Source organism: Scyliorhinus torazame, chromosome 1 (assembly GCF_047496885.1).
Source record: "Scyliorhinus torazame isolate Kashiwa2021f chromosome 1, sScyTor2.1, whole genome shotgun sequence".
In the NCBI taxonomy this organism is placed as follows: Eukaryota; Metazoa; Chordata; class Chondrichthyes; order Carcharhiniformes; family Scyliorhinidae; genus Scyliorhinus; species Scyliorhinus torazame.
This window is the reverse complement of record NC_092707.1, coordinates 320350513-320372548: the sequence shown is the minus strand read 5'-3', so window position 1 is coordinate 320372548 and position 22036 is coordinate 320350513. Positions and strand designations below refer to the sequence as shown.

Below are 22036 nucleotides of genomic sequence, written 5' to 3'. Positions count from 1 at the left end.
CTCATGTTTCTAGCTGAGGATCTGACTATATCTTTCCAATCCTCCTGAGAAATACAAATTGTGCCAGAAAGCTGCAGGGTAGTCAATGTAGAATTTCTATTATTTTTGATAGTGCCTCCTGGAAATGGCCACAATGAATCATGGCATTATGAGGCCTCTTTCCCTTGTATACTTTTTATGTTTCGATATTTTTTTTTTTAAGCTTTTACATTTTGGATTTTACATTAGTTGTAAAGCAATAACTACCAAAAAATATACAACTAAAAAATATATGATACGATGGAAAATGTGAAGCTTTTAAAAAATAAATTTAATAAATACCTAATTCATTTTATTTCTAATTAAGGGGCATTTCAGCGTGGCCAATCCATCTACTCTGGGCATCTTTGGGTTGTGGGGGTGAGACCCATGTAGACAAGGGGAGAATGTGGAAACTTCACACGACAGTGACCTGGGGCCGTGATCGAAAATGAGAAGTTAGTATCCCCATTGCTAAGAATAGAATATCAATAATTAAAGCAAACTCAAGTACAGGTTTATTGTAGTCAAATGCTCGTGACAATGATAAGCCAATATCCAAAGTATTTTAAAAATAAAATGAGAGGCATTGTAACAAGACCCTTGCAAAGGATCAAAGTGAAAAGTTATTGCCAGCTACTATTTGAAAGATGTTTGGAAAGACTCAGTCAGAACAATGATTGTGAAATCTTTTTGGCCTCTCTTGTCTTTCTCTGTTGCATACAATGAGATGGGAAAAGAAACAATCTTGGAACTTATTCCAGTAGCAGCAAGTCTCATTGCTAAGAAGACTCATGTATCAGCTCACACACCATCCAGACTGAGAAATATATCACTGTTCCTTCATTGTCACTGGGACAAAAAAGCAGCACTACTGATATATCAATACCGCATGTACTAAAATAGTGGATAAGGCAATAAATGTTGGCCTTTGCCAGTGACACCCACACCCCATGAATGAAGATTTAAAAAGCTGAGTGCATTGGAACATGTGTAATTTAAATGTTTATTTATACATTTGGGTTCCTCTGACATGAAAAGAAAATCAACGCTCTATGTTCAAATCTTTATCATTATTGGTATTTTGTTTAAAAACTGGACTTTTTCTGCTGACAAAGAAAATTAAGACGGCTGCTACAAGTCACCTGATTGCAGGGTTGACCCTCTATTTGGGAGGTATCCCCAGGAGTGACAAAAACAAAATGATTTGTTTCTCAGCTTCTGGAATTTCACAAACCCCTTGTAATTGATGAAAGAAGATGAAGTGCAGACAAAATGGCTCCGCCATTCTGGTCAATCACAAAAGAGAGAAACTGAAACTTATTATGCTGGAAGAGATGCTATTAACCCCCATGTGTGGGATTTTATGGCTGTTTCTGCCAGCAGAATCTTCTGGTCGCGACGATGGCCACCTCCTGCCATGGATTCCTAGGTGGCTGAGGGTGGAAACACTGTTGACAGTGATGGGACAGGAAGATCCTGCTTCTGGCCAATGGCAACCACAAATTCCATGGCAAAACATGCCACCGGGGGGGGGGGGGGGGGGGGGTGAATTCCACCCGTTGTCTCTCTCCTGAGGAGAAAGAATGGAATTATGGCCAGAAGCATAGAAACTTATTGGTAAGTTGCAATTACCCATTAATAGGCTGTGTCACATGACCTAAACCTCTGCTATTTTGGACACTTTTAACATTACATCTTTAGGTTTCACAGCCAGTCTGCTGTTTTAACATTGAACTGATGAACCAAGATTCCTCCAAGTTCAATAACAAATTGCCCATCTTGTCTGGCTCTTCTGGAAGATTTGCATCATGACCGACAGCAGTCATTTTCAAAGTCGAGGTTGCGACCTGCAGGTGGGTCGCAGGTGTGTCTCGGGCAGGTCGAGAAGGCATGCATCGCGATGTTTCTGATCGCGGGAAGTAATGCCCAACCGCCAGCTTTTAAAAATGACGGCCCCAACCGGCTTTCAGAATGCCACTGTGCCACACATGCATGTCCACTCATCAGTGTGCAGGCCCGGAGCCCAGCAAGAAAGACCGCCTCCTCCTGACGTTAGCGTGCCGACCCAGGAGAAGATTTTTAAAAAACTCAATGCAATATTCCTGCCTGAGGCAGTGGCAGAGAGCAGGTCACATGCCACGAACACTGACATCACTGGGCACGATTGCGATTCCTCCATTCTGTGAGCAGCAAACAAGCAGCAGGACTGAGGAATTTTAAATGCATCATTTTATAATAAGTAAGAGTGGGCCAGAGACACAAACAGACCAGGATCTCACAACTAAACCTGCTGGAGAGACTCAGGAGAATACACAGCAGGACAAAGCAGTGGTGGTGTGAGCTGTTCAGGAGAGTCCACAACAGGACAAAGCAGTGAGGTGTGAGATGTTCAGGAGCGTCTAAAACAGGACAAAACAGTGCTAGTGTGAGCTCCAGGGCCTCTGGTGAACTGTCCATTAAAATAAACTGAAATTAGGCACAAAGAATATTTTTTAAGGTGTGGCTTTAATAATTGTTCCTATTTCAATCAGAATGTGAAGCCCATATGTGTTATATGCAGGGAAGTACTGGCAAGTTAAAGTTTAAAACCCTCAAAACTTCAAAGGCATTAGAAGACTAAGCATGACGAGTTTGAGGGCAAACCTGTTGGTTTTTTTTGAAGGATGCAGCGAGAACTTAGATCGTCAGCTAAAGTCCTCAGCAGATATTGTAACATTGAACGACGAAGTACTATTAGTCTCTTAGATGGTAGCTTACCGTGTAGCTAAAGAGAAAATGCTCCACACTGTAGCAGAGAGATTAATTCTTCCTGCAGCAATAGACATAGTTCATATGCTCCAACATGAGAGGTTAGCTGAAAAAGTCAAATGCATCCCATTTAGTGATAACATAGTGGCTCGCTGAATTTGTCATATTGCTGAGATTTTAGAAGACCAGCTTACTTTCACATTTGAAATCAGCACAGGATTTCTCAATACAACTGGATGAAAGTACAGACGTTCCAGATTGTGTAACCTTGCGAGTTTACAATAGGTATGTTTGGCACAGTGAATTTGTTGAGGATTTGCTGTGCTGCTTGACATCACCAATCCACACGACTGGCGCATAGATTTTTGAAGCATTGAATAGTTACGTAGTTGGAAAGTGCAGGCCTGATTGGGTTCATTGCTGAGGAATCACAAGCGATGGAGCAGCCAACATGATGAAAAAATAGTGGAGTTAGCATAGAATTTGCAGTGCAGAAGGAGGTCATTCGGCCCATCATGTCTGCACTGGCCCTTGGAAAGAGCACCGTACCCAAGCCCACACTTCTACCCTATTCTCGTAAGCCAGTAACCCCACCTAACCTTTTTTTTGGATACTAAGAGCAATTTAGCATGGCCAATCCACCTAACCTGCACATCTTGGACTGAGGGTGGAAACCGGTGCACCCAGAGGAAACCCATGCAGACATGGTGAGAACGTGCAGACTCCGCACAGACAGTGATCCAAGCCGGGAATCGAACCTGGGACCTTGGAGCTGTGAAGCAACTGTGCTAACCACTGTGCTACCGTGCCACGCACTTATTATAAGGATTATAATACGGATTAAGGAGGCAGCTGGTCAGGGCATTGTTGGAATCATTGTTTTAATCACCGCGAGGCATTGGCATCAAATGGAATTCCATCCGATCTTGAAGTGGTGTTGAGAGTAATTGTGAAAGTTGTGAATTTCATTAAACGCAACGCACTCAATATCAGACCTTTTGAGACTTGTGATTTGATATTCAGGCCAAGCACATGCATTTATTGTTCCACACAGAAGTACGTTGGCTGTCAAGGAGTCAGGTGCTAGTCAGAGTTTACAAACTCAGGTATCAAATCCACGCTTTCCTCCTCGAGAAATCATCCCCTCTGGCTGATTCATTTGCTGATGAAACTTGGATGCCAACGATGTCTTACCTTGCTGACATCTTTTCAATTTTAAACAAACTGAACCTCAAATTGCAAGAGAAGGATGGTGATGGTTTTCGGCACTGTGAAGAAATCGAAGCTTTCCAAAAGTCATTGAAAGTTTGGCAGTTGCGAGTGCAAAGCCAAAATTACCACATGTTTCCCACACTGCTATGACACATCGAAGAAAACAGTGTTAGTAAGGAAACTGCCAAGCCTTATTCAGTCGCATCTGGCTACGGTTGATCAACAGTTTTTGTCACTACTCTCCAAAGGAGAAGTTTAAGATTTTGAGAGAGAAGAAGTTGGTGAAAAATCCCTTTGAATTTGAGACCCCAGAATCAGTAATTAACATGCAGCTGACTCTAAAGGAAGAAACTGAACTTCTGCGCCTCAGCTGTGATAACACATTAAAAACGTGGCACAAAGGACAGCATGGTGGCACAGTGGTTAGCAGTGTTGCCTCAGGCGCTGAGGACCCGGGCTCGAATCCCGGCCCTGGGTCACTGTCCGTGTGGAGTTTGCACATTCTCCCCATGTCTGCGTGGATTTCGCCCCCACAACCCAAAAAATATGCAGGATAGATGGATTGGCCACGCTAAATTGCCCCTTAATTGGAAAAAATAATTGGGTACTCTAAATTTAACAAAATAAAATGTGGCACAAGTTAATGAGGCTGCCAGCATTCTGGCGGAGCCTCTCCGAGGAGGATCCAGAGCAGAGTAAAAAAAACATTTTGTTGCTTTTGCCGTTGACAAAGACCTACATGTGTGAGTCTGAATTTTCCGTCCTCACAAATACAAAGACAGCACAAAGGAATCGCCTGAACCCTGCACCCGATATGCACATAGCCCTCTCCTCCTATGAAGCTGATTGGAGTGAGATCGTGAGGACCATGCAGGCTTACCTCACATGTTAACGGTAAGAGAAAATGGTGGGTCATGAAGGTCTGTCGGCGTGGGTCACGACGCTCGGCTGGCGTGGGTCGTGAAGCTCGGCCGGTGTGGGTACTGAAGGATGGCAGATTGGTACAAAATAGTTCCTGGGCAAAAAAATTTTGCAACGGCTGTGGGAAGAAGGGACACTTTGTTTCTGTTTGCCAGGCCCGGTAGGTCGACGTTGTTTCCAGGTCCAGCGTTCCTACACCCACCACGTGCGACCCATAGGTGCCGCCATTTTCCCCTTTGCAACCACGTGTGGCCCGTGGGCGCCGCCATCTTCGTGCCATTTTGGACGGCGTCTCAGGATCCCTGCTCTTCTGGCCGTTCATCGCCTGCTGCTACCTCCATCACCGCTGACCAGACCGGGACTTCCCAGCATCTGCCGCAGCTCGCCTCATTCACCCTGGATCAGTCCCAGCCCCGCAACCTCGCGACCGCGACGACAACGGTGAAGATCGATGGGCACGAGACGGCCTGTCTTTTTGACTCCGGGTGCACAGAGAGCTTCGTCCACCCCACTATGGTAAGGCACTGCTCCCTCCCGGTACACCCCGTCACCCAGAAAATCTTCCTGGCCTCCGGATCCCATTTCGTGGAAATCCGGGGGTACTGCATCGCGACCCTCACCTTCCAGGGCGCAGAGTTCAGCAACTTCCGGCTCTACGTCCTCCCCCACCTCTGCTCTGCCCTGTTACTCGGCCTGAACTTTCAGTGCCATCTCCAAAGCCTAACCTTAAAATTCGGCGGACCCCTACCCCACCTCACCGTATGCGGCCTCACGATCTTTAAGGTTGATCCACCTTCCCTGTTTGTGAACCTCACCCCGGATTGCAAACCCGTCGCCACTAGGAGCAGATGGTACAATGCCCAGGACAGGACCTTCATCAGGTCGGAGGTCCAACGGCTTCTGCGGGAAAGGGTCATTGAGGCCAGCAACAGCCCCTGGAGAGCTCAAGTGGTAGTAGTAAAGACTGGGGAGAAGCACAGGATGGTCATTGACTACAGTCAGACCATCAATCGGTACACGCAGCTCGACGCGTACCCCCTCCCACGCATATCTGACATGGTCAATCAGATTACGCAGTATCGAGTCTTTTCCACAGTGGACCTGAAGTCCGCCTACCACCAGCTCCCCATCCGCCCGGAGGACCGCCAATACACTGCGTTTGAAGCAGATGGCCACCTCTATCACTTCCTTCCGGCGTCACTAACGGGGTCTCGGTCTTCCAGCGAGAGATGGACCAAATGGTTGCCCGGTACGCACTGCAGGCCACCTTCCCGTACCTAGATAACATCACCATCTGCGGCCACGATCAGCAGGACCACGACTCAAACCTCCAAAAATTCCTCCAGATCACCAAACTCCTTAATCTCACATACAACCGTACCAACCGTTTAGCCATCCTTGGCTATGTCATGGAAAATGGAGTCCTAGGGCCCGACTCCAACCGCATGTGCCCCCTCATGGAACTTCCACTCCCCCACTGCCCAAGGCCCTGAAACGATGCCTGGGGATTTTCTCCTACTATGCCCAGTGGGTCCCTAATTATGCAGACAAGGCCCGCCCACTCATTCAGTCCACAGTTTTTCCCCTGACGGCTGAGGCCCATCAGGCCTTCAACCATATCAAGGCAGACATTGCCAAGGCCACGATGCACGCAGTCGACGAGTCCCTCTCCTTCCAGGTGGAGAGCGATGCATCGGACGTAGCTCTGGCCGCCACCCTCAAGCAGGCAGGCAGGCCAGTGGCCTTCTTTTCCCGCACCCTCCATGCCTCCGAATTCAGCACTTCTCTGTCGAAATGGAGGCCCAAGCCATAGTGGAAGCTGTGTGAAATTGGAGGCATTACCTGGCCGGCAGGAGATTCACTCTCCTCACTGACCAACGGTCGGTTGCCTTTATGTTTCATAATACACAGCGGGGCAAGATCAAAAATGACAAGATCTTGAGGTGGAGGATCGAGCTCTCCACCTATAACTGTGAGATCTTGTATCGCCCGGGGAAGCTCAATGAGCCCCCGGATGCCCTATCCCGCGGTACATGTGCCATCGCACAAGTGTACTGACTCCCGGCTCTCCACTATGACCTCTGCCACCGGGGTCACCCGGTTCTTCCATTTCATCAAGGCCCGCAACCTGCCCTACTCCATTGAGGAGGTCAGGACCATCACCAAAAACTGCCAGGTCTGCGCAGAGTGCAAGACGCACTTCTACCGGCCAGATCGAGCACACCTGGTGAAGGCCACCCGCCCCTTTGAGCGCCTCAGCATGGACTTCAAAGGGCCCCTCCCCTCCACCGACCGCAACACGTACTTTCGAATGTGATTGATGAGTACTCCCGGTTCCCTTTGTCCATCCCATGCCCCGATATGACTTCTGCCATGGTAATTAAAGCCCTCCACAGCATCTTCACTCTGTTCAGTTTCCCCACCTACATCCACAGCGATCGGGGATCCTCTTTTATGAGCGATGAGCTGCGTCAGTTCCTGCTCAGCAAGGGCATTGCCTCGAGCAGGATGACTAGCTACAACCCCGGGGAAACGGGCAGGCATAGAGAGAGAACGGGACGGTCTGGAAGGCCGTCCTGCTGGCCCTGCGGTCTAAAAATCTCCCGGTCTCCCGCTGGCAGGAAGTCCTCCCCGATGCGCTCCACTCCATCCGATCGCTCCTCTGCAACGTGACCAACGAGACCCCTCACGAACGTGTGTTTTCCTTCCCCAGGAAGTCCATCTCCGGGGTCTCGCTCCCAACATGGCTGACAGTTCTTGGACCCGCCAACCTTTGGAAGCATGTGCGGACCCATAAGTTGGACCCCTTGGTCGAAAAAGTCCACCTCCTACATGCGAAACCGCAGTCGCCTATGTAGCACACCCCGACGGGCGCCAGGACACATTCTCCCCCCGGGACCTGGCACCCGCTGGATCCCCACCCACGACTCCCGGCCTGACACCGCCCCCCCCCTCCCCCGCGTCGGTTGCCTCATTCATCTCTGCGCCACTCACCCTCCCTCCAGCGAACCTCACCGCAGCCCCCGCCCCAGGAGGATCCGTCCTCCCACTGGTTCCACTCAGGGGTGACGAAGACGAGGACAACACGCTCCCGGAGTCGCAGGTGACCAAGTTGGCGCCCCCATCACCACCAGGACTGAGGTGATCGCGAGGAGGGTCAAGGACCCCGACAGACTTAACTTGAAATGTTTCCACCACCCCCGCTGGACTCTTTTATTTAACATGGGGTGACTGTCGTAGCCACCACTAGTTGATTACATGTATTACGGCACTGCCCGTATAGTACAGGAACATGGGTAAATCCCTGCCTGCTGGCTCCGCCCAGTAGGCGGCATATAAACGTGTGTGCTCTCCGGTGCTGCTCCCATTCTGGTAGCTGCTACAGGAGGCACAGCATCTTTGCTCAATAAAACCTTGATTATTCCACCACTCTCGTCTTTGTGAGAATTGATAGTGCATCATGGGGTTATTCGGAAAACTGGATCATAGGAAAACCGAGGGATTGAGAAAACATGCCACCGCCTATTCTTCAAAAAACAAATTCAAAACCCCTGCTTACAGACAGGCAGTAAGAAGAAATCAGTGCAGTTAACTCTCTCACTCCTGTCTGTAACAATGGGATGGATTCTCCATCTCGTAAGGCTGGACACACAAATTGCGATCGGACAGAGAATCGGGCGTCTGTCCAAAATCAAGGTCTGGGCCTGGCCCTGATTCAGAAGCCATGCTCCGATGCCTCATTCGTGGCTAAAATGTGGAGTGTGCCCCTCGGTGGCCGGGGCATGGAAATCGGCATTTGCATTCATTTTAATGGATTTAGTGCGTTGGACCCATTATGCTGCAATCCTCTGTGATGCTTCGTCCTTCTCAGGTATTCAGAAACATGGACTGGGCCCCATGGCTGCTGAGGGGGAGAGAGGAGATAAATAAAGTTCTAAAAACTGTTAAAAATTGGAGCGCTTGCTGGGGGAGGACAGCTGTCAGGGTTAGAGGGAGTAGCAGGGAGCCACTTGGTGACAGCTCCATGGACTCAAGTTGTCCTCCTCAGGATCAGGAGGCCTGGCTCAGGCTGCCATTGCTGCAGTATTGGTTTTAAACACACCCCTTTGGTACAGATTACAAGCCCCTGGTTGCTCACTCTGCTGACTGCTCATCATGTCCTGTAAATGTTCAGAGAGCCCCTAGTTATCTGGAACTCCACGTATGCCTGTCTGGAAACCATCAGAACCTAGCTGACCCATCAATGGGATGGGCGTGGCCAAGCTAAAGCAGTGACACAACAGTCACACCATCCGCTAGCTCACCCCTCAGGGTCACCAGCTTACTCCAAGCCCTGCTAGCCCACTGCGTCCATGCTCCCATCCATCCTGCCCCTGTTCACGATGTCACAACTCATGTGTCACTCCCAGAACACACATCACACTTCAAGGTCCAAGCAGCCAAACTCCTTCATTCAACCCCATCTTTAGCACATACAAGCCTCTTAGCATGGAGGTGATTGGTGGCACTTGGTAAACTTCTCCACCACACAGCCTGCTGGTGAGATAACACACAGCCCACCCACTGAGGACAATTGCAGTCGACTCTACTGGGGAAACAGGACATGGACCAATCACTGACAAGGGTTACAAAAGCCAATGGTACCCCTGTTGACAAGGACAGGTGGTGAGTATACTTGGCCCAGTGCCACTCACTGATGGGGCAGGGATGCAGTGTGGAAGGTGGGTTTGGGGGAGTATGTGGAGGGTGGAGCTGAAGTGCAACTCAAGGTCATCATGTTGTCTGTTGGATATGGATGGGCAGAGGAATACTCATCTTGCTGACATGTCTCCTCTTTTTCCACCTGTAGAGACTGAATTTCGGAGTAGAGCCAGGAATGCTCGCTATCTACCTGGCCACATTTACGGATGCATGGAGGCTGGAGGCACAGGGCCTGCCTGGGGAAGTTACTGGGCTCCCCTGTCCTGAGCCTCAGCCAGCAACCACACAGTGTGCCCAAGCCTCGGACGTCCTGACCCATGGCTCTGAATTTGTGACCCAAGGCTTCCACCACGGACGGCACCAGTTCAGTGTTGGCCCGGGCACCATGCAATGTTGGAACGATCTCTTGCACCTGAAGACGGACTCCTCCAGCTTCACTTGAAGGCACTGGGAAGTTGCTGATACCCCCACATGTAAATCCCGGCTCTTCATCTACATCTCCACCAGTGGTGGGATTATACTTTCCAGAACTGCAACACCTGCTCGGATTGCAGCTGTTTACTGTGTACGGGCAGCCCTCCGACAATCTGCTCCCTCGGTTGTCCCTACCTCCACCTGATGTGCTGCAGAATGTGTGATATGTGCACCAGAAGGTGACCGAGGAACTTCTTCACGAAAATGCCTCACCGAGGTGTTAGTATCTACGATGGTGGAGGGTCAGGTAACAGTAATGAAGGAAAGTCAGTGACTTTCCCATACTGATGTTCCAGGGTGTGTTGGGCATCAAGTTGGGGTGAGGTACCCCAGATGGGCCAGCCTCGACTAATGGTGATCCTGGAAGACAAAAGATAATGCATATGAGGAGAACTTGGGAAGGAGAGGCCTGGGAGAGAGGTGTGACTCATTTGCGAAAGGGACATCCTCTTGCAGCGGGAGCTCACTTGGTTGTCGCATGCCAACCTCCGCCTCGAAGATAGCCTTCTTCTGAACCTCTCCTGTTAAATCCATCGCCCTCTACATGGAGGGGGTGAGAGCCCTGAGGTCCGAGACGTCCCTTCCAGTCTTCTCCTGCTCCCTTCTGTTATGAGCCGCCTTTTCTTCGGGGACACATAAAGGGCATGGTGAGATGCATGGAGGCAAGTTGCACGAGGGATCTGTAGCTGGTGGCATGTGTGTGCAAGGCATCTGGTCAAAGAGGACAATGCAGGTGTTGGAGTTTGGTGCAGGGCAGGCTGTAAAGGAGATGCAGGCACGGGGTGTGATATGAGGAGTGAGGGAAAGGATTGATGCCAGGGAACAGAGGTCCCTGGCATCAATCCAAGCTGCCTGAAGAAGCTCATTCATCTTCTATCTGCACTGTGTGCCAGTCTACCTGGTGAGACTCGCAGCACTAACCGCCTCGGCCACGTCTGCCCAGGCCCGGGCTGGAGACTCCTGCCCACCCTGGGGAAGAGGGTGTCTCTCCTCCAATACATCCAGAATCTTAAGGTCCTGGACCAAGAATCAATCCTCTTGCTGTCAGCCTCTTGGCTGGAATGAGAGTGTGGGCAGTAGAGTGCTTATAAGCAGCCGCAGTTTGTCAAGCTCTCCAACAGCAAATCCAACGTGGGTGGGAATGAGAATTGCCCTAGATACACATGGGCATAGTGCTGGCCTATTAGCATGTCCTGAATTGCTCTCCAAATAGAGAGCCCAATGGGAACAAGAACGCGAAGCACACACTATTCAGTCAGAATATAGAACATACAGTGCAGAAGGTGGCCATTCGGCACATCGAGTCTGCACCGACCCACTGAAACCCTCACGTCCATCCTATCCCCGTAACCCAATAACCCCTCCTAACCTTTTTGGTCACTAAGGGCAATTTATCATGGCCAATCCACCTAACCTGCACGTCTTTGGACTGTGGGAGGAAACCGGAGCACCCAGAGGAAACCCACGCAGACACGGGGAGAACGTGCAGACTCCGCACAGACAGTGACCCAGCAGGGAGTCGAACCTGGGACCCTGGCGCTGTGAAGCCACAGTGCTATCCACTTGTGCTACCGTGCTGCCCAGTCCCGGTATCAATTCTCCCAAATGGAGAAACCTGCTCAATATCAATAAATCCATCTATTTTCAGTGACACAACATTCCTTAAAAATGTTGAAAAATACCTGGAAAAGGAGTGCAGGTAAAACAAACTGCCGTATCATCTAGGTCCCTTTTGTGTTATGGCCCAAGACAAGTTGATACTCCAGTGATTTCTGAGGAGGTGAATGGACAGCTATAGATGTTTCTCTACTTTAATAAGTTTCCTGTTTGGCACAGGCTGTTGTGTTATGTACTCTGGGATAACACAGGCTGCAACTCGATGCAGCTTTGACCAAAAGATACTCCAGACTTTGAAGTACGTTCAATGTGATTTATTGAACCAATCGCACAGTTCTCAATGAGTTCGACTCTCCTGCTAATCTTGCTATAGTAAGTCAGTCTAACTAACCAGTCTGCTCTAAGCCACATGGTGGTTGTGAGGCTTCGGATCTGCCGCTTTCCTGCTCTCTAAGTGTCGCCTGTGGAAAGAGACAGAGCATGTGTGCCCTGTCCTTATATATGGGTTGTGTAATGCCCCCTTGTGGTAGTGTCACCTCTGGGTGCCTTGACTGCCCATTGGTCGTGCCCTATTCGATGTGTTCATGAGCTGTATGTCTGCATGTCATGACGTCTCTGGTGCTCCCTCTAGTGTTTACTTTGCCGTAGTGTATTTACATTAACCCCTTGTGTTTTTAAAGTGATGCATATCACCACACAGGCTACGGCACACTTCTCCACTGGGAACTGTGTGGTGCATTTTAACGTGGGGTATGTTTCTTTCAGGCAGGAGGTGCGTGTTTCATTTTTATATTATATTATTCTTAAAGATATATGAGCTAATTATTATGTGAATATACATCCCAGGGTGCCACATTCATTTTCACACTGCAGTCATGAGCCAAGTAACAATGTATCAGTCTAACAGCCCCGTGGAGAGCAGCTAGAAATACATTTGAAGAAGCTCCAGTATTTTTAGTCTGAAGTGTGATTCTTTGTAACTTTTGGGAACGAGAAGGCATGGTGGTAGTGGGTGTCTGGGAGTAAAAGCCCAGACATTTTCAACAATTTTACTGCTGAATTAGTTTGAAAAATCAACTCAAATTAGTGCAACAGGAAGAGAGAAAAGATTAGTGAAGAGCGGGGAAACAAAATGGCTGCCACCACAGCGGTAAATATACAGGTCCACCTCATGATGAATCGGGAGGTTGATGGTGACATTTGAGAAGTTTAAACAGAAGTCTGAACTGCCATTCAGTTGCTGTCTAAAAGGTACCAGTGAAGAGGAAAAGGTCAGTTGCTTTTGTGGACAGAAAAGAAAGGGCTAATTTTGTTTACCGACTGAGAGCTGAGTGAAGGTGACAGCAAAAACCGAGATAGAACTTTTGAACAATTCCACACACACCTCCAGCCAAAGTCAAGCCATTGGTACTATTGATATGAATTTCCAGGCCTGAGGCAGGAATCAAGTGGGCCTGTTGAAAACTTCCGAACAAAATTGAAAAATGCAACTGGAAAATGTAAATTTAAGGATACAAATGAAAGACTGCTAGATCAGCTCATTTGGAGCTTTGCACACCCTGAAGTACAGGAAGAATTGATTGGAAGGAACAAACTCAGAATATTGCAGCCTGTCGACACTGCCAGAGCACATGAAGCCACAAGAAAATTTTGAAGACACTGACTAGTTAAACAGCTGGCCTTTAGTCATGTCAAGAGAAAGGTGATGGGGTTGAGCAGTTGTGAGGACCTGCAGCTTTCCTCAGTAAACCATGAAATGGAGGAGGTGAAGGTTGAAAAATTATTGAAAAGCTCCCTCCCATCAGAAGCAAAGAAGATCTGATAAAAATGTACCAAGAGTGGTTTGACGAGGCATTTGAATGCTTTGAAGATTTTGCGTTTCACATGACTATTGACCCAGCGATCATCCCCCACATGAAGTATCCAAGAACTAAAAGGAACCTTGAAAGACAGCTCCAAGAGATGAGAGAAAAGAAAATGAAAGTGCTCACCAGAGTCACAAAGTCTACAGATTGGGTAAATTTGGCAGTAGCGAGAGAGAAGCCAAATGAACATCGAGGAATTTGCCTCTATTTCAAAGATATTAATACAGAAATACAGAGCAATTATCACCTTTTCTAACACAATGATACCACACCAGCACCACCCTGGACAAAATAATTCAGCCAGGTTCATGATAGGAGTAGCCACTGGAATATGAAGCTTGACGCGGAATCTTCACTTTTCACAGCATTCAACATACCATTTGGTCATTGCAAATTCCTGCAACCACCTTTTGGCCTTAAAGTGAGCCAAGATGTGTTCCAGCAGAGAGTAGATTAGACATACCTAGGATGTAAAGGATCAGTCGGGCATTACTGATGATATCCAGATCTATTGTCATGACCATCATCCACACAAAGCCCTGAAGAGAACCAGGAAAGCTGAACGCAGTCAATTGCACTGGCGGAATTCCGACCCAGAAGTGTGCAGTTCGCCAACTGCCGTCCTCCCTTTGGATAGACCTTGGATCATTACGCTAATTGGCCAATTAACAGATGCCGAGCATGTTCTCATCCAACGGGGCTTCCTCGGGGTGGGCTACTCAGGGAGGGCGGGATGTCCAGGCTCCATCCTGGTAGGTCATGATGGGAAGAAGGTCACAGCCATTCATTTTAAATGACCTCTTTAAGAGATCACGCATGAGCAAAGAATAATTTATTGCTGCTGATAAAGATTTGATTCATTTATACGGGAGAGTGCCAATTTTTATTTGTTTGTACGTTTAATTATCTATGGATAGGTGAATGGAATTGAGGCAGGTTGGGGAAAGCTGAACACATTTCAAGCAAAACCCAGATGATTGCAAGAATATCTTGAGAATCAAATTTTAACTTTGTGTCTCCATAGATGGCTGAGAGAAGGCAGAGAGCTGCAGACCAACATGGAATGTAAAGGACAGTCCCATGGTTCGATGAGGCCTTCATGCAGGCCCTCCTTCAGGCTGTGAGTGCCAGGCAGCATGTACTAATGTCAGCTGACAGCTTGATACTCGTAATTCCAAAATCTAATCAGCTTGACCCAAGCAGCCTGGATGGAAGTTACACTCGAGATCAATAGCCTTGGGGTCATCAGAAGGACTTGGATGCAGTGCAGGGAGCATTTGAATGGCTTTAAACACTCTGTGAGAGGGAGTGAGACTCCACTTTGGAGATGTACAAGCATGGAGAGATGTGGGAAAGTTCAATATGGGTATTATTTTGTGCGCTGATGAGAGGTGTGAGGTGGATTGATCCATTAGTGCCGCTATACGTTACCCTGAGGCCTATTATGTTTTATTCCGAGGGAAGAAGCGGGTAAGGGACACTGCCCATTTTGCGTGGCAGATCCCTCAGCCTATGGAGTTCTCCGGCATCAGAATAGAGAAGGAATGGTTGTGCAGTGTCTACCAAATCATCGCAGTGTTGCATTTTCTTTGCAGGAGAAGAGGGCACACAACACCTGTGAAAGATTGAGGTCGGAAGGCTGTTTGATAGGTCTGCCGATCCTCACACCAATGAGGAGGAGGCTTTGCAGCCAGCATGCAATGAACCAGCCCATTGGGGAAATTGAAATGAGAGGAAGGCCTGTGGTACGAAAATTACAAGGGGTGTTTTGTAGAATTGAGGGAGCTATTTGTATACAGGGATAAAGGGAAGGTGCATGATATCTTGTATGTTGTACTGAAAGAGATTGATAAAATTTGCTCAAAAACACTCTCATGCATTGGTGCAGCATGACTGAATATATGTTGGGATCTGTGAAATAGGAACATGGAGTAAGGCCACACAATGTCTGAGTTGTAGAAACATGTGTCTGTGCACTCAACTCAAAGTTTTAAAATGGCAGTAACCTTCCTTGTTTTTGTCTCCTGAGCAGGTGAAACATCGAATGTTGGCACTAACATTCCACAGGATCCCATACTAGCCTCTGAGAAGGAATTGGAAGCCTGGGAAGGGAGCAGTGGCACACGCTTGCTCTGTAACAAATATACTAGCACCTGGGTAGGGAATTGTGCCTAGGAACAAGGGAAGCGCAGTCTGGTGAGGGCACATCACAATCGCACATGCAGCTGCCGGAAACTGAGATAGCGCAAGCCTCTGTCAATCAGAGAACTGCTGGTGGGGAGTCCCAGTCAAATGATAAGCCTTTGGATTCCTCTGTAAGGGGGCAGATGCTGGAAGTCTAGCGCAAGGTGTGTAGAGGCGTGACAGAGATCGCATGTTCTGGCATTGACTTTAGAGGTATCCATCCAGGCAATAAACACTGGGATCACCCAATCAACAGCAAATGGCTTTCTTCATGCTTAGACTGGTGACTGCCTTGTAGGGGAAAAGTCAGCAGATTGCAGAACCAATCGTGGAGATGCACTCTAACCTGCACTTCATTGTTCAATCTCTGTGCTCAGGGGCCCAGAGACAGGGTGATATGGGGGCTCAAAGCCTGGAGTCATATTACCTCCTGGTCCCTCTCAGGAAAGCAGTGTGGGCCAGTTGGACCGCATGGACAGATTGAGCAGTAACTGATTCCATCTGGGGGCAACTCTCTGCACTTCTGATAGGACAGCCTATCCTCTGCTCTGACCACACACCTTAAAGTTCTGCAACAACAGAAGGCCTCCTGACCCTGATTCACACCTCAGGGAGGCCATCCCTACTGCAAACAACCAGACTGCATGTGGTAAACCGCTGTTAGTGTATTATATGTATTGTGGTAAACTGTTACTGTAATTCATGTATTGTGGTAAACCACTGCTTGATGGCTCCGCCTCCCCTGGGGCTCGGTATAAAGGTGGCTGACCTCCGGCCCTGCCCCAGTTCGGGATCAGTGGCCAGGAGACTTTCTGGTTAGCTTATTAAAGCCACAGTTTCATTCACTACTCGTCTTGTGCTAATTGTTGGCACATCAATTTAATAAGCTAAACATTTAAGATGAATTCATCACTCAAGCTTGATTGCCTGGAGCTGGACCCACAAGCAGCCAACGCCACTGTGACATTCGAGCACTGGCTAAGCTGCTTTGAAGCTTAACTCGGATCCTCCACCAACGACATCACCGACCTCCAAAAGCTTCAAATACTCAACGCACGTGTGAGCCCGCAAGTTTTCCTTCTTATCAGAGACTCCACCTCGTATACGGAGGCAATAATGCTGCTGAAGCAACAGTACAGTACGTAAAGGCAGTAAATGAGGTGTACGCCAGGCACCGCCTTGCCACGAGGCGACAACGCCCCAGAGAAACACAAGCCAAATTCCTGCGTGCCTTGCGGGTACTCGGCCAGAACTGTGCTCGCCAGGCGGTATCGGCTGTCCAACACACGGAGCTGCTGATCAGGGACGCCTATGTCGCGAGCATTATATCCAATTACATCAGCCAGCGCTTGCTAGAAGGGGGTACACTCGGCCTCCCAGAGACAGTGCAGCTCTCAAACTCACTGGAAGTGGCTTTCCAGAACATGGATGCCTACACCTCTGACCATGCGGCACCCTCCCGGACTTCATTGGCGCCGCCATCACCCGACTCGAGTGCGGCGCAAGCCTGTGCCGCGCACCAGCCCGCCAACACCGGAAGCCCGAAATGCTACTTTTGCGGCCAGGGTAAGCACCCCAGACAATGCTGCCCTGCACGGAATGCGATTTGCAACGGGCGTGGGAGGAAGGACCACTTCGCCAAAGTCTGCCAGGCCCGACCTGTCCCTAAAGTTCCTAGGCCCAGCAGTGCTGCCTGTTGTCTGTCGGAACCGCCCCCATCTGCCGCACCCATGGGCGCCGCCATCTTCGCTGCCACCCGCCATGTGCGACCTGCGGGGGATGCCATCGTCGTCGCCATCTTTGATTCCACCCGCCACGCGCGACCCATGGGGGGCCGCTATCTTTGTCGCCACCTTTGATGTCAACCGCCACGCGCGACCCATGGGAGCCGCCATTTTGGAACCACTCCGCCGCCTCCCAGGACCCCTGCTCACCCGGTCATACGCTAGCCACCGTTACCTCCAAACTGCCCACCCACCACCTTCCGAAGCTCGCCTCCATCTCACTCGACCATGACCGTCCGGATCAACGGGCACGAGACGGCCTGCCTCTTCGAATCCGGGAGCACAGACAGCTTTATCCACCCAGATACAGTAAGGCACTGCTTCCTCCCAATTTTACCCGTGACCCAGAAAATCTCTCTGGCTTCCGGATCACATTCCGTAGAAATCCAGGGGTACTGTGTCGCGACACTTTCAGTGCAAGTCGTAGAGTACACTAACTTTAAGTTCTACATCCTCCCCCATTTCTGCGCTGCCCTATTACTGGGGCTCGACTTTCAGTGCCACCTCCCAAGCCTTACCTTAAAGTTCGGTGGACCCCTGCCACCCCTCACCGTCTGTAGCCTCGCGACCCTTAAGGTCGCCCCACCCTCGCTCTTCGCTAATCTCACCCCGGATTGTAAGCCCGTCGCCACTAGGAGCAGACGATACAATGCCCAGGACAGGGTCTTTATCAGGTCGGAGGTACAGCGACTCCTACGAGAGGGGATCTTTGAGGCTAGTACCAGGCCCTGGCGAGCCCAAGTGGTGGTCGTCAAGATTGGGGAGAAGCACCGGATAGTCAGCGACTACAGTCAGACGATCAACCGGTATACACAGCTCGTTGCGTACCCCCTCCCCCGCATATCTGACATGGTCAATCAGATTGCGCAGTATCGAGTCTTCTCCACAGTCCTATCCGCCCGGAGGACCGCCAATATACTGCCTTCGAAGCAGATGGCCACTTCTACCACTTCCTCAGGGTTCCCTTCAGCATCACCAATGGGGTCTTGGTCTTCCAGCAAGAAATGGACTGAATGGTTGATCAGTATGGGCTGCGGGCCATGTTCCCATACCTAGATAATGTCACCATCTGCGGCCATGACCAGCAGAACCATGACGCAAACCTCCGGCATTTCTTCCACAGCGCTAAGCTCCTTAACCTCACATACAATAAGGAGAAATGCGTTTTCCGCACAACCTGCCTAGCCATCCTTGTTGTGGAATGACCCTGACCGCACGCACCCCCTCCTGGAACTTCCCCTCCCCCAGTGCCCCAAGGCCCTGAAGAGATGCCTGGGGTTCTTCTCTTATTATGCCCAGTGGGTCCCCAATTATGCGGACAAGGCCCATCCACTCATTAAATCCACCATTTTTCCCCTGATGGCTGAGGCCCGACTGGCCTTCAACCCCATTAAGGCAGATATTGCCAAAGCCGTGATGCACGCTGTGGACGAGTCCATTCCATTCCAGGTGGAGAGCGATGCATCGGACTTTGCCCTGGCCACGACCCTCAACCAGGTGGGCAGGCCCGTGGCTTTCTTCTCCCATACCCTCCATGCCTCCAAAATTCGACACTCCTCCTTCGAAAAGGAAGCCCAAGCCATTGTAGAAGCTGTGCGACTTTGGAGGCATTACCTGGCCGGCAGGCGATTCACTCTCCTCACTGACCAACAGTCGATTGCCTTCATGTTTAACAATATACAGCAGGGCAAGATCAAGAACGACAAGATTCTGAGGTGGAGGATCGAACTCTTCACCTACAACTACGATATCTTGTGCCGACCTGGGAAGCTCAATGAGCCCCCAGATTCCCTATCCCGCGGTACATGTGCCAGCGCACAAGTAAACCAACTTCGGGCCCTTCACAATGACCTCTGTCACCCGGGGGTTACCCGTCTTTTTCATTTTATCAAGGCTCGCAACCTGCCTTACTCCATCAAGGAGTTCAGGACCATGACCAGGGACTGCCAGGTCTGCGCGGAGTGCAAACAGCACTACTATCGACCAGAGAGAGCACACCTGGTAAAGGCCTCCCGCCCCTTTGAGCGCCTCAGTTTCAACTTCAAAGGGCCCCTCCCCTCCACTGACCATAACGTGTACTTCCTCAACGTTGTTGACGAGTACTCACGATTCCCCTTTGCCATCCCATGCCCTGACATGACCTCCGCTACCGTCATCAAGGCCCTGCACAGTCTCTTCACCTTGTTCGGTATCCCCACCTACATCCATATCGATCGGGGCTCCTCCTTCATGAGTGACGAGTTGCGTCAGTTCCTGCTTAGCAAGGGCATCGCCTCAAGCAGGGCGACTAGCTACAACCCCTGGGGAAACGGACAGGTGGAGAGGGAGAACGCGACGGTCTGGAAGGCCGTCCTTCTGGCCCTACGCTCTAGAAGTCTCCCGCTGGCAGGAGGTCGTTCCCGATGTGCTCCACTCCATCCGGTCACTCCTGTGCACTGCCATCAATGAGACCCCTCACGAACGTATGTTTGCCTTCCCTAGGAAGTCCACCTCAGCGGTCTCGCTCCCGTCCTGGCTGACAGTCCAAGGGCCCGTCCTCCTCCAGAAACATGCGAGGAGTCATAAATCGGATCCCCTCGTCGAGAAGGTCCTGCTCCTCCATGCCAACCCACAATATGCCTACGTGGCACATCATGACGGGCGGCAGGACACAGTCTCCCTCCGGGATTTGGCACCTGCAGGTTCCCCAGCGACTGTCACCACCACCCCCGACCCTACACCGTCTCCTTCCACCACTACCCGGCTACTTCGAGATTTGGCACCCGCAGGCCCACCGGCGACCATCACCACCACCCCCCGCCCCTACACCGCCCCCCCCCCCCCCCCTCCACCGACTCAACTACTGGGCGAAGAAGACAACACGCTCCCTGACGCGCCGGTCTCGACACCAGTGCACACATCACAGCCGGGACTGACGCGATCACGGCGGAAGGTCAAAGCCCCCGACAGACTCGACATTTAAGTCCACTTCACCCCCACTGGACTCTTTTTTTTAAACAGCGGGTGAATGTGGTAAACCACTGTTAGTGTATTATATGTATTGTGGTAAACTGTTACTGTACTACATGTATTGTGCTAAACCACTGCATGATGGCTCCGCCTCTCCTCGGGCTCGGTATAAAGGTGGCTGACCTCCGGCCCTGCCCCAGTTCAGGATCAGTGGCCAGGAGGCTTTCTGTTTAGCTTATTAAAGCCACAGTTTCATTCACAACTCATCTTGTGTTAATTGATGGCACATCAGTGCAACCAACCAGCTGTGCCAAAGAGTCATCCAGACACAAAACGTTAGCTCCTTTCTCTCTTTACAGATGCTATCAGGCCTGCTGAGATTGTCCAGTGTTTTCTCTTGTTTTTTCAACCAGAGGAGGACTGCCAAAGTCAGCCAGGGCAGGGAAGCATACAAGTGAACAGCCTGTCTCCACTGGTGCTGAAAATGAGGAGCAGGACCATGCTGCAGTGCCTGGAAGAGAATCAAAAAGACTCCACATTAGTCACATTTTGATGCATTTGCTTGTTCAAAAGCTGTCTTCCTACACTCTGTAGCCCACAAATCAAAGGATCCTGTCTAATTGCCTCTGCCAAAGATTCTCGCTATTGCAAACAATAACGGGATAAGGGGCACCCCTGTCTAGTTCCTCACTGGAGGCTAGCATTCTCAGACCTATAATCATACATAAGCACTGCCCCCAGATGGTTTTGATAAAGCAACTATATCCACTTAACATGCTGCCCTCCCAGCCCAAATTTCTGCAATGTATAAAACAAGTAAAACAATTCCTGCTGATTGAAAACGTTCTCCACGTCTAAGGACATCACTAACCCATCTAATACATTGTTGAAAGACCTGAATATTATTTAATATTCTCCTAAGATTGTTACAAGACCTCCAGCCTTTTATGAACCCACTCTAATCATAGACATAGGCCTAGCATTTACAGTGCAGAAGGAGGCCATTTGACCCACCGAGTCTGCACCGGCCCTTGGAAAGAACACCCCACTTAAGCCCACACCTCCGGCCCATATCTGTAACCCAGCAACCCCACCCAACTCCATTGGACACTAAGGGGAATTTAGCATGGCCAATCCACCTAACCTGCACGTCTTTGGACTGTGGGAAGAAACCAGAGTTCTCGGAGGAAACCCACGCAGACACAAGGAGAATGTGCAGACAGTGACCATCCTCAATGATCAGTGGGAGAATTTGCACCAAACGCTGCGCCAACACTTGAGACAACCCCAAATTTCAAATCTACATTCAGGAGCGAGGTTAGCCAATGGGATGCACACTCTTCAGGATCCTTGCCTGCCTTCAAAGTCAAGGAACTATTCACTTCTCGGAGCATCTACAGCAGCTTTGAATGAATGGCGATACATGCCAATCAGTTGACCGATTAGCAAGTCTTTGAATTCCTTGTAAAATTCACATCTAAAACCATCAAGCCGTAGGGCCTTATCAGGTTGAAGCTCCCTCATGGCCAAAGCCACTTCCCCTTTAGAGATAGGAGCATT

The 22036-nt window shown here is 49.8% G+C and overlaps 1 long non-coding RNA gene across 1 annotated transcript in view; it reads left to right on the top strand.

The window, feature by feature from the left end:
• Nucleotides 1–385: 385 nt before the first annotated feature.
• The window catches only part of LOC140392837 (uncharacterized), a 38157-nt gene continuing 16506 nt past the window's right edge, over nt 386–22036 (top strand). The window contains exons 1-2 of the long non-coding RNA XR_011935467.1: nt 386–476; nt 14584–14679. This is a non-coding gene — a long non-coding RNA (uncharacterized lncRNA). The remainder of the gene's footprint in view (nt 477–14583; nt 14680–22036) is intronic.